Source organism: Dromiciops gliroides, chromosome 2 (genome assembly GCF_019393635.1).
Source record: "Dromiciops gliroides isolate mDroGli1 chromosome 2, mDroGli1.pri, whole genome shotgun sequence".
NCBI classification, from domain to species: Eukaryota; Metazoa; Chordata; class Mammalia; order Microbiotheria; family Microbiotheriidae; genus Dromiciops; species Dromiciops gliroides.
The window spans coordinates 276,601,348-276,612,917 of NC_057862.1; positions in this window are offsets into that span (position 1 = coordinate 276,601,348).

The window sequence follows — 11,570 nt, forward strand, 5'->3', positions numbered from 1 at the left end:
TATAAATATTTTTTTTTTACAAATAGGTCTTTTTCTCCTTAGGATATAAACCTAGCTGTAGTTTTGCTGAATTAAAAGGTGTGCACAGTTTAATAGCCCTTTGGACATAGTTCCAAATTACTCTCCATAATGGATGGATCAGTTCACAACTCCACCAACAGTGGATTAGTTTCCCAGTTTTTCCATATGCCTTTCAACATCCAACATTTTCCTTTTTTGTCATATTAGCCACTCTGATAGGTGTGAGGTGGTACCTCAGAGTGAACAGATCACTTTCAATAATTTTATTTTAATGGACAGAAAGGTGAACAAGGCACTTAGGAAAAATTTCAGCAGGTTAGGGACCATTGCATATCTATGGATTTAAGATCATTGGACCATAGATGTTGAGCTGGAAGGACCCTTAGAGGCCATCTAGTCTAACCTTCTTTTACATATCAAGAAATTGAGTTCTAAAGAGGGATAGTATCCTCCCAACTTCACAAAGCTGCAGGACTGGTCCAGTCCTATGATGGCAAGTTCATGTGTCTTTCTACTGCATCACAATGCTTCACTCAATTTTTGTTCTCCAGCTTTGGTTGAGATTGTTTCATTGGACATCCTTCTGACTTACCTGTTTAATCATCACATTCCAAAGAGTTCACCCAGTTGTCCCCAGAAAGACCAAATGGACAAAGTTCCAGCAAGAGAAAGAAAATTCAGAAAGAGAATGGACTTGGTTAGAGAAAAAGGGGCAAGAAAAAGGCAGCTTAAGGTCAATGACTAAGAAGCCAACAGGATAGATAGGAGGGAAGAAATACTTTTGACACTGAGATAATTTAAAACTAGCAGTTTCTGTTCTTGCCTACAGGAAAAGTCATTCTTTCTTTGCCAGCCTAGTTTCTGTAGGCTCTCTGCCCTTTGAAAGAAGAATATGATGGAATAAATACATTGCCTCAAAGAATCAGAGGTCTAACACATTTCTTTTCCCAGCAGAATTCATTTCATTTCATTTCAATTCAGTTTAATTCAATTCAACTTGCTTGAACTCAACTCAACTCCACTCAATTCAGTTCAGTTTAATTCAATTAATTTCATTTTATCTTGGTTCAGTCCATTGTAACAATTCTTTATTAGGGACCTACTATGTGCCTGATCCTATAACAATACAGTGTAATACATACAGTATATGTATACAGTAATACTGGCATTACAAAAGGAAAAAAATTACATTCCCAAAGCTATAATTGGTGTGTGGCAAATGTGTTCTCAAGGCCTTTGCATTTCTTTCCTGCTTGTTGTTACTGTGGTGCCCTTACTTGCTCTTCTCTAGAGTCCCAGGGTGCAGCAGTCTCTGTGGGAATCTAGGGGATAGACAGGGCTTCATTTTCAATAGAACTCTGTTCTTTGTGTCACCATACTCCATCCCTACAACTAATGATGAGGATGATGATAGCTAGCATTCATATAGCACTTTACAATTGTTCTCTCATTCAATCCCCATAACAACCCTGGGAGACAGGCGCTATTAATATATCTGCATTCTCCAATTCTGGAAACAGAAGCAGACTGAGGTTAAGTGACTTACCCAAGAGAACAAAGCTAGTAAAAGCTTGAGTATGGATTTGAACTCATGTCATCTGTACTGCCATCCTCTTCCTACAACGATATTTTCCCAGGTGCAGTTTTGCCCAGGCATGTTAATTTGTGGTTTTCTAGGCCAATAATGCAGCCAGCAGGGATCCATTTCTATTTGAATTTGACACTACTGATGTAGAATTTGGTAAGGGCAAAGAATATTCAAACAAGTACTCTGAAAGACTAGGGGTTTCATGGGGAGATGGTACCTGACTTGGACTTTGCAGAGGGATATGACTAGGGAATACATTCAAGGTATGGGAGCAGCCTAACATGTTCCTAGAGTGTGAGCCCTGGTAGCTCGTAGACCCTGGGATTGGCATTCCCATTCATTGTCCCTACTCTTCCTTACCTCAAGGAAAAGGGCCAGGGATAATGCTCATTCCATGATGTGCTTGCACTTTAGTACCAGACTTGTGCATTTCTAAATAAATGGAGGTGAGTGTCTAGGATGGGATTAATAAATAGTAAAATTTGGATGGAATACAGAGGAGTAAAGTGAAATAAAGCTGGAAAGGTAGTTTGGATCCAGAAAATAGAGGATGTTGAATGCCAAGCTGAGAAGATTATATTTTACCACATAGGAAGGAAAGAGCTATTTTTTCACATGAAAGAGATTTTTATTAGGCCAGTTTTGTACATTAGGAATATTATTTTGGAAACGGCATGATAGATGGGTTTATGAGTGGGAGTACTGGGATTTAAGGGGGATCATTTTAGAGGCTATTAAAATACTCCATATGAGAGGTGAAGAGGGTCTGACCTGGGGGTGGAAGTGGCAAAACTAGGGTGCAGATGATTCCAGAGATGCAGGGCTGAGATTGCTGTGTTCTCCATGGAAGAAGTTCCTTTTTTTTTAATTAAAAAAAAGAAATGCATAAAAGGGAACAGAGACGGAAAAGAATGGGATGGTTCGGAAAGAAGTAGCTAGGACCAAATCCAAAAAAAAAAATAGACCAAACTCAGTTTCTTACCTCTAATTTACATCTGATAGGCTTGCCACTGTGTGCATAGCACATGCTATAGATGCTGGGGACAAAACCATTTTTATAAAAAGCATCTTAGTTTTAGAGAAACTTGGCACAAGCAGTCCAGTTCATTTATAACTTGGCAATATGCCCATTCCCTCTCCCACTCCCACCCTTATTGTGTTTGCCAAGGGGCTTCAGGCCCCCATTCCCTGTCTCTGGTACTAAAGTGAGCCACATTGTCCATATCCAGATGTGCTTGGCAGCTGCAAGGCTCAAATATTAGGATCTGAAATGAGTTTCCTGGTGTATTTTTGGACAGATCACCTCATCTGTTACTGCTTGACTAGAGCATCTGTGAAACAGCCCGTGAAGGTTGTTAAGGGGCAGTGGGGGGTGGGGAGGGCAGGTGGCAAAGGATGAAGGGAGCAGGGTGGCTCTTGGCTGCTTGGTGTCCAACTCCTTTGTCTACCCTTTGTGCGCCTGGAAAATTCAGGAAACTCATGATAGAATTTGAGTTCAAATACAATCTCTTCATTTCTCCTGTCTGCCTGCACCATGGGGAAGGAAGCTGTATAACACAGTAGAAACTGTGAATAAGAAGCTCTGTCCATAACATTTCTGTTATGTAGGTTTTTTAAATGTTACATCCTGCACTACAGGTGAAAGGAATAACAGCTCCTATTGGAAATGCACATGATTATTAACAGTGTTTTAAAAGTAATATATTGGCAGAGAAAGAAAATATTTAAATGCTCGCTATGTGCCAGGTACTGTGATAAATTCTGGGGATATAAATACACACAATCAAGATAATTCCTCCCCTTAAAGAGCTTATATCCTAATTGAGGAAGACAACACATAAAGGGGAACTACTCAGGGGACGGAAGACATACATCCCATCTCAAAATGTGCAGGTGACCTAAATGTGGCACAGAGGCCTGGTTGTTTTGGAAGATGAGGTGGGGTTACCTATTAGAGCCAAGGGTCTCAGGAAGTAGAGTTCAAGATTTTAGTGGGTAGTGGATGGGGATGATGGATAGATAATAGATAAAGCAGACATAGCCAGGCTAAATAAATACTTTTCCAATGTTAGATAATAGAATAAATAGTTGGAGACAGTCAGGTATATTGGAAAGAGTCCTGCATTTAGACTCCTAGGTCATCATTTTATATGTGTACATGTGTATGTATATGTGTGTGAATATACATACACGTATATACACACAAATATATATTATATTCTATATTATGATATAGAATCTTATACATATGTGTATATATATGTATGTGTGTGTATATATATATGTATATGTATATATATATATATATGATTGGAAGGAACCTTAGAGGCAACCAGGTCTAATTCCCTTATTTTACAGGTAAGTAAACTGTAGCCCAGAGAAGCCAGGTGACTTGCCCATGGCTACACATCTAGTGTCTGAGGTAGTATTTGAACTCTGGTCTTCATGAATTGAGGTTTAGAGTTTATGTACTATACTAGTGGTGTCCAACTAAAATAGAAATGGGTCCCTGTAGCCTCATATTGATTTAGAAAACCACAAACTAACATTATCTGTGTTGTATTTTATTTTTACTTATTTTGTTAAAATTTTCCTAATTGCTTTTTAATTTGGTTCAGGCTGAACTTGGGGATTTTGGGGGCCACTTGCAGCCTGTAGGCTTCAAGTTTGACCATCTGCATCATACCATGTTGCTGGTTATCCCCTAGGACTCAAAGGACCTAGCTCTGGGAAGTCACCTAAACTCTGTTTTTTAGTTTCCTCTGCTATAAAATTAGGGAATTTGACTAGATTTCTCAGGCCCATTCCAGCTCTAGATTTTTTAGATGTCCCAGAAAATGCTTCATCAATGCCCCAAGAAACAGTTACGTATCAGTTTGGTGACCTATTGACTAGTGTGAACTAGAAACTGGGATTCTAAATTCTAGTCCTGGCTTGTTATGATCCTGAGGTGTGATCTTTCTGGACCTCAGTTTCTTCATCTGTGAAATGAGTTTAGACTAGGTGATTTCTCAAGTTCTTTCTAGTTCTGTAATTTTTTGTTTTGTTTTTTTGGTGAGGCAATTGGGGTTAAGTGACTTGCCCAAGGTCACACAGCTAGAAAGTGTTAAGTGTCTGAGTCTGGCTTTGAACTCAGGTCCTCCTGACTCCAGGGCCAGTGGTCTATCCACTGTGCCACCTAGCTGCCCCTAGTTCTGTGATTTTTTTTTTTGAAAAATTTTTTAAATTTTTTTATTATTATTATTTTTTAGTGAGGCAATTGGGGTTAAGTGACTTGCCCAGGGTCACACAGCTAGTAAGTGTTAAGTATCTGAGGCCGGATTTGAACTCAGGTACTCCTGACTCCACGGCCAGTGCTCTATCCACTGCGCCACCTAGCTGCCCCTCTGTGATTTTAAAGAGCCCAAGATTAGGTGTCAAGAAGCCCAGGTTCTGATCCTGGTTATATTAGGACTTATTCTATTACTGTGGGCAAGTCACTTTATTTCTGTGAACCTCACTCAGTTCTCTGCTCTGTAAAATGATGGTGTTCACTTACTGATTCACGGGATCACAGACATTTGAACTAGAAGGGGCACTAAAGACCATGTCATCCAACCTTCTAGTTTCACAGATGAAGAGACTAAAGTCCTAAGAGGTAAGGAGCTTGTTCAAGGGCATAGAGGAATCAATTGTGGCAATGGAGACTTGAACCATGGGCCACTGCTCTAAGGCCCTTGCTTTTGCAACAACATGTTTTGTGGTGGTTTTTTTTTTTTTTTAAGTGACTGAACATCAGGAAAAGGCATAAAGAAAAGGAAAAAGGGCAGCGCTGTATTCCCTGGACAGTGAATGAAACACATTGCTTCAATTTGCTGAACAATGCTTTATTCTTTCATTATAATGAAGCTATAAAGGGTCACAGCACACTGTGGGGAGGTCAAATTTTGTAATTAAGGATATGCAGATTTGACAACTTTTAGCAACATCAAGAGATGGCTGGCCTCACACATATAAACAGATTTAATCTGCTTTTGCAGTTCTATTTTGGAAAAAAGGTAACACTGGATGGAACAGAGACACATTTGCTACAATTAGCAGTTTGAAAATTTGAAGAAATCATATAGGAGATAGGGTACAGTGGAAAGAGCATTGAGGTGGGTGTCAGGAGAAGTATTCCAGGTTTTTCTTTGTCTTAGTCTTGGGTTCCAATAATTCCATATGGGCTGACACAATGGAGCATGCTCATCATTGGTTTATTGTCATAGGTTTTTCTGAAGAATACACAGAATTAGAAAGAATTTAGGAGTTGGTGGATGGGGCAGTTAAATGGCTTAGTGGATAGAGTGCTGGACATGGGATCAGGAAGACATAAATCCAAATGTGATCTTAGACACTTACCAGTTGTGTGACCCTAGACAAGTCCCTTAACTTCTGTTTGTCTTAATCCACTGGAGAAGGAAATGACAAAACACTCCGGTATCTTTGACATGGATAGTATGGTCCATGGGGTCATGAAAAATCAGACATGATTGAACAACTGAACAACAAAAATGAGATGGCTTTAAATACTTATAATTGCTTTATATGATCTCTGTGCCCTTATCAGTCTCAAATCCGTGGAATGTGATGGATGGCTCTGGAATTTTCTTTCCATGGATTGTCTTCTATTAGAGCCAAGACATTTGCCTCCTTGTGGGATTTTTGACTTAAATGGAGGGTGGGTGTTAGTGGCTTGAATTTAGTCCAGTTCAGGTGGTGTTTATTTCAAAGGTTATTCTTTATTCCAAAGAATATTTTCTCTAGCCAGGGTTCAGGTTGCGGGCATATTATACCATAAGGAGGGTGATATGTATAGGATGAGAGAAACTATATGGCTCCTAGCTTGGACCTATTTCTAAAACACTGCTATATGGTCTTGAGAAAATTACTTGACTTTTATTAGTTTATCCATCTGTATAAAAAGGAGGTTGGATTAAAGAATCTCTAAGATTCTTCCAGATCTGATAGTCTATGTTCTATTAAATAATAAAGTTATGGATCAATTGAATATAGGCATCATATTATACACATTTGTTTGATGGTAAATTAGAGACATGGCAAAATGAATAGATATTTAAAAAATTAAATACATAAATAGATACAATGAGGAGTAGACTATTTAAATAGATCAGTTTCAGAGGAAGAAACAAAGCAAATCATTAATAGTCCCTCCCACTAACCGCCTAAGCTAAATGAGTTAATGGGTATTTTTTTTTCAAATTTACGAAGTATAAATAATTAACACATTATTATACAGATTATTTCTAAATATTGAAGTAAATGACATGATACCCATTTGTTTTAGGAAGCAAATACTCTGGACCTCAAAACCAGATGGAGATTGCATTGAAAAAGAAAATTATAAACTAATCTCACTAATGAATATCGATGCAAAAAATTAAATAAAATCTCAGCCAGGAAGAAAGAGGAACATACCAGATAAAATTTCCCCACCACAACCAAGTAGAATTTAACTCCATTGAAATCCATTCAATGATGATTCAGTTTTAAGGAGACCATACACATGATGCATAACTCTTTCCCCACTCATCTATCCTTCACATTGCTATAAAATTTACCTTATGAGTAGATGTATATATCATTCTTTCAAATGTCTACCTATTATCCAATTGGTACAAAGTTCATACTATGCATGGGTGTCAAGACCCTCCATAACCTATTCTACTTTGCCTTTCCAGACTACCCCAGCCGTTCACTCTATGTTTTCTTTTCTTTCATGCACCCAGAATGTCTTTTCTAACACTATTTATTTGCCTGTTGAAGTCCTACCCATCCCTTACAGCATAATTAGAATGTTACCAAGTCTTTGAAGCCTTCTCTAACTACTCAGTGGGTAATGATCTTTCTCCCTGAAGCTCACAATGCACTTAAAAATCGTGCATTATAGTTATGTATGTTGGTGCTTTATCTTTAATTGGACTATAAGCTTCATGAGGACAGAGAACATGTTTATCTGTGTTGGGGAGAAAAAGATAAATGAGACAGATTCATCCTAACTTGGCCAGAAGTAGGACATATTGAGTAGAGTTAGCAAAATGTAGTTCTCATAAACAGTGTAAAATCATAGAAGATAGAAATAGTTTGGAACCATTCTGGTTCAGGATTTGTAAAAGAGCAATCACCTAATATTATAATGTGATTCCACAACAATTCATCTAATTGAAAACTGGCATCATCTATTGGGGAGGAGAAGCAATTATTGAAGAGTGAGAATTACCTATGCTCCTTCAAGAACAGAACCAAACTGAAGACATCAAACGCTGGGAGGGCCACAATGTTGGTTGGGAGGAAAAAGCAGCAACAGTTTCAAGAGAGAGTCGTGAACACTTGTTGGGAGCTGAGCTACTTGATAGAATTACTTTGATGGCAATGGAAGATACAAGCCTGACCCCCTTTTCATTGGCTCCCCACACAGGACATTATTGTATAGTTCTTTTGTCATGGGGAAGGAGTTCTCATCTCTCTATGGGCTCAATGCATAAGCCTTTTCTGTATACTTTTCTGTGAAATAAAACATGTTCATGTTCCCTACCTTAGGAGACTGAGTGCTTTAAAGGAAGACTACACTACCATATACTAACATTCCCAGATTTCACTAAAACAATTCAGAGAAGTTTAGAGGTCTCCAAAATAGAGATGGCCCTTTTAAATCAAGAGGGGATATTTGGCACAAGGGTTGTGATAAAATCATATGATATTAGAGTTCAAATGAACCAAGGTATTTCCCAGTCTAACCTTTTCCTTTCATAAATGAGAAATTTGAAGTCCAGAAAAGGGAAGAGACTTATTTAAGGTTATACAGGTAAGGACAAGAGTAAAAATTCCCTGGATTTTAGTCCAATGTTCTTTTTGTTTGTTTGTTTGTTTTTGTGGGGCAGTGGGGGTTAAGTGACTTGGCCCAGGATCACACAGCTAGTAAGTGTCAAGTGTCTGAGGCCGAATTTGAACTCAGGTCCTCCTGAATCCAGGGCTGGTGCTTTATCCACTGTGCCACCTAGCTGCCTCTGGTCTAATGTTCTTTCCATTGCATCACATAATCTTAGAAAGGACAAATGAACATGAGAAGATCATGAAATCCAATTTTCTAAATGTATAGAAGAGAAAACTGAAAATCAGATAAGTAAACTTAACTTGTCCAAAGTCATAAAGGGAGTAAGTAGTAGAGGCAAGATTTGAAACCATTTGCTCTAAATTCTAGTCCTGTGTTTTTGCCACCTGTCAAGGGACTGAGGAGGCCTAGAACTTCAAGTCTCATGTTCTTTCTACTAACTCCTTATTGTACTGAAGGACCTTAGTAAGGAAATAATTCTTTATAGTGGTATATTTCTTTAAAGTTTATAAATTACTTTTCTTAACATAATACATAGTCTCAAGGGGATAGGGTGGCACAAATATTATGATCAACATTTGATAGATACTGAAATGGAGACTCAGAGGGTAAACTGACTTGTCCATTAGAACATAATTGAATAAGTAACAAACACAGGCATCCCCCCTTGAGGTCCAGGTACTCTTTACACTTATGTACACATAAAAACACAATTGTAAGATAAACTTAAATTTGGCTTAGTTCAAAGTTTTTTTTCCTTTTTTAAGGAAAACTTTTGCATCTCTGGTACCTCTCTCTCAAAGTTTTTTTTTTTTTTTTAAAGGAAAACAGGTACTTCGTTGTTGTTGAGTCATGTCCAACTCTTCATGACCCCATTTGGGGTTGTCTTGGCAAAGATACTAGATTGGTTTGCCCTTTCCTTTTCTTTTTTTTTTTGTTGGTTTTTTGTTTTTGTTTTTGTTTTTTTTGCAGGGCAATGAGGGTTAAGTGACTTGCCCAGGGTCACACAGTAAGTGTCAAGTGTCTGAGGCCGGATTTGAACTCAGGTATTCCTGAATCCAAGGCTGGTGCTCTACCACTGCACCACCTAGCTGCCCCCACCCTTTCCTTTTCTAGCTCATTTTACAGACAAGGAAACTGAGGTCAAGAGGGTTAGGTGACTTGCCAAGGTCACATAGCTAGTAAGTGTCTGAGTCCAGATTTGAACTCATGAAGAGAAGTTTGCCTGACTCCAGGCCCAGCACTTGATTCACAGCACTGGTTCAATGGATAGAGTGCTATTCCTAGAGTTCAGGGGACACCAAAGGGGGTCATGAAGACTCAGATATGACTGAAAACAGGACACAAATTCCATTTAAAACTACTTTGATGATTGAAGTTTAAAAACACATAAGAATAAAAAGAATACAAAATAGAACTCCTTTTCTGTAGTCACTGTGTCATCAACGGAAGGAAGCAATCTATAGGCAGTCTGAGCTTAGGAAAAGATTTCTAACAACCTTTCTTACCCCAGGCTAATCTTTTATAGTTCAAACCACCAAGTGTGTGAAGCACCAGACAGAGAGCTAGGGGGTGGAACAAGCTGTGGTGATAGCAGCTGCATCATCCCTCATACCACCCAGGCTCTCACTACATCTCACCCCTTGATGACGAGGTTCTCATTCAGTGTTCCCATGCCCTCCACCTAGAATATTCCCCTCCTGAGGAGCCACATCAGGGAGATAATACCAACTTTTGGCTCTTTCAGAGAGCTTTAATGAGGGATTACAACCCTTTTCCATGGGGGTGGTTGAAGACTCCACTTCATGCAGGGACTTACCCCTTGGTCACCCAAACCCTTTTGGGGAAGAAGTTGTCCAAACAATTTTGGAAAAGGAAGTTGCCAAAGTAGGGCTATAGGGCTAGAATTCCAGAGTGGTGGGAAAACAGCTTTCCCCCTTCTCTTTTGTGCACTGATTCCTGCTGTCATCACAGAGGCAAGCATATCTAAAGGATTTTTGCCAAACTTTGCTTGACCTTATAGTCTCAAGGGGGTGAAGAAGAGAAAGCAATTCATGCTGGGATAAAGCTTTGGTCCACTGTCACTCATGTGGCCATTTTTACATCTGGAAGAATAAGCTAGGCAAATGGTTCTGGCCTTTACAATTTATTGAGGACCAACCACATGTTATGTTCTCTTCTTGCTTGCCTCCAACATCTCTACTATCTCCTACATCTCTGTACCTCTCTCTCAAAGCAGGATGTCTCTTTTTATATAACCCACCCTTAATGACCTAAGGCAACTCTGTTTAGCTTGAATGCCCAGAGGCTATCCCAAAACCTGCAGTCCTTTTTTTCTTTCTATGACTTAAGAGATTCTGGAAACTGAAGGGGGAAAAACTAAATTTGCTTCTGCTAAAGGTCATATGAACATTGTGGCATTATAGTTATCCTTATTCTTTTCATCTCTCTGGGGGAGTGTTGTCCTTTTTGAAAATTAATAACACTCTATTCAATGCCCCACAAATGCCTCTGGTCTTTGCAAATCTGGGAGGGGGAGAGGAACAAGGCTAGCCTTTAGAATAGCCACAGGATATACAGGGTGATGGAGTGAACCTAGCTATTTTATACACACATATATTTATATTGTGTTTAATATGTAAATACACATATATACATATACATATATAGTAATCAACATATTTTTATATGTTACCAAATGAACTGGTGTAACTAGTCACTATCATGTAGAATAATGCACTTGTCATTTGGCTTCTCTTCTCTGTGGTTGGAGCTTAAGTTTGCTCAAATATTTCCATGGATCTGTGCTCTTACAGATGTGAGTATTTTCTTCATTGATGAATATTGCAACCTATCTATAATTTTTGCTAACGTATGACTTTTGTCCATATTCTCCTATAGATTTGCTACAAGGGGCTCATCCAACAGGTTGGGGGAGGGATGATTCCTTGCTTTCTCTTGACATCAAGAGGATATCAATGGTGCACATGGGCTCTCCATCAATTATCCCTTGCTCTTATCACATAACCACTCCATTTTTGCTTATACATGTCTTTAATGACATATTTCATTCCACTTCTCAAAATTTGT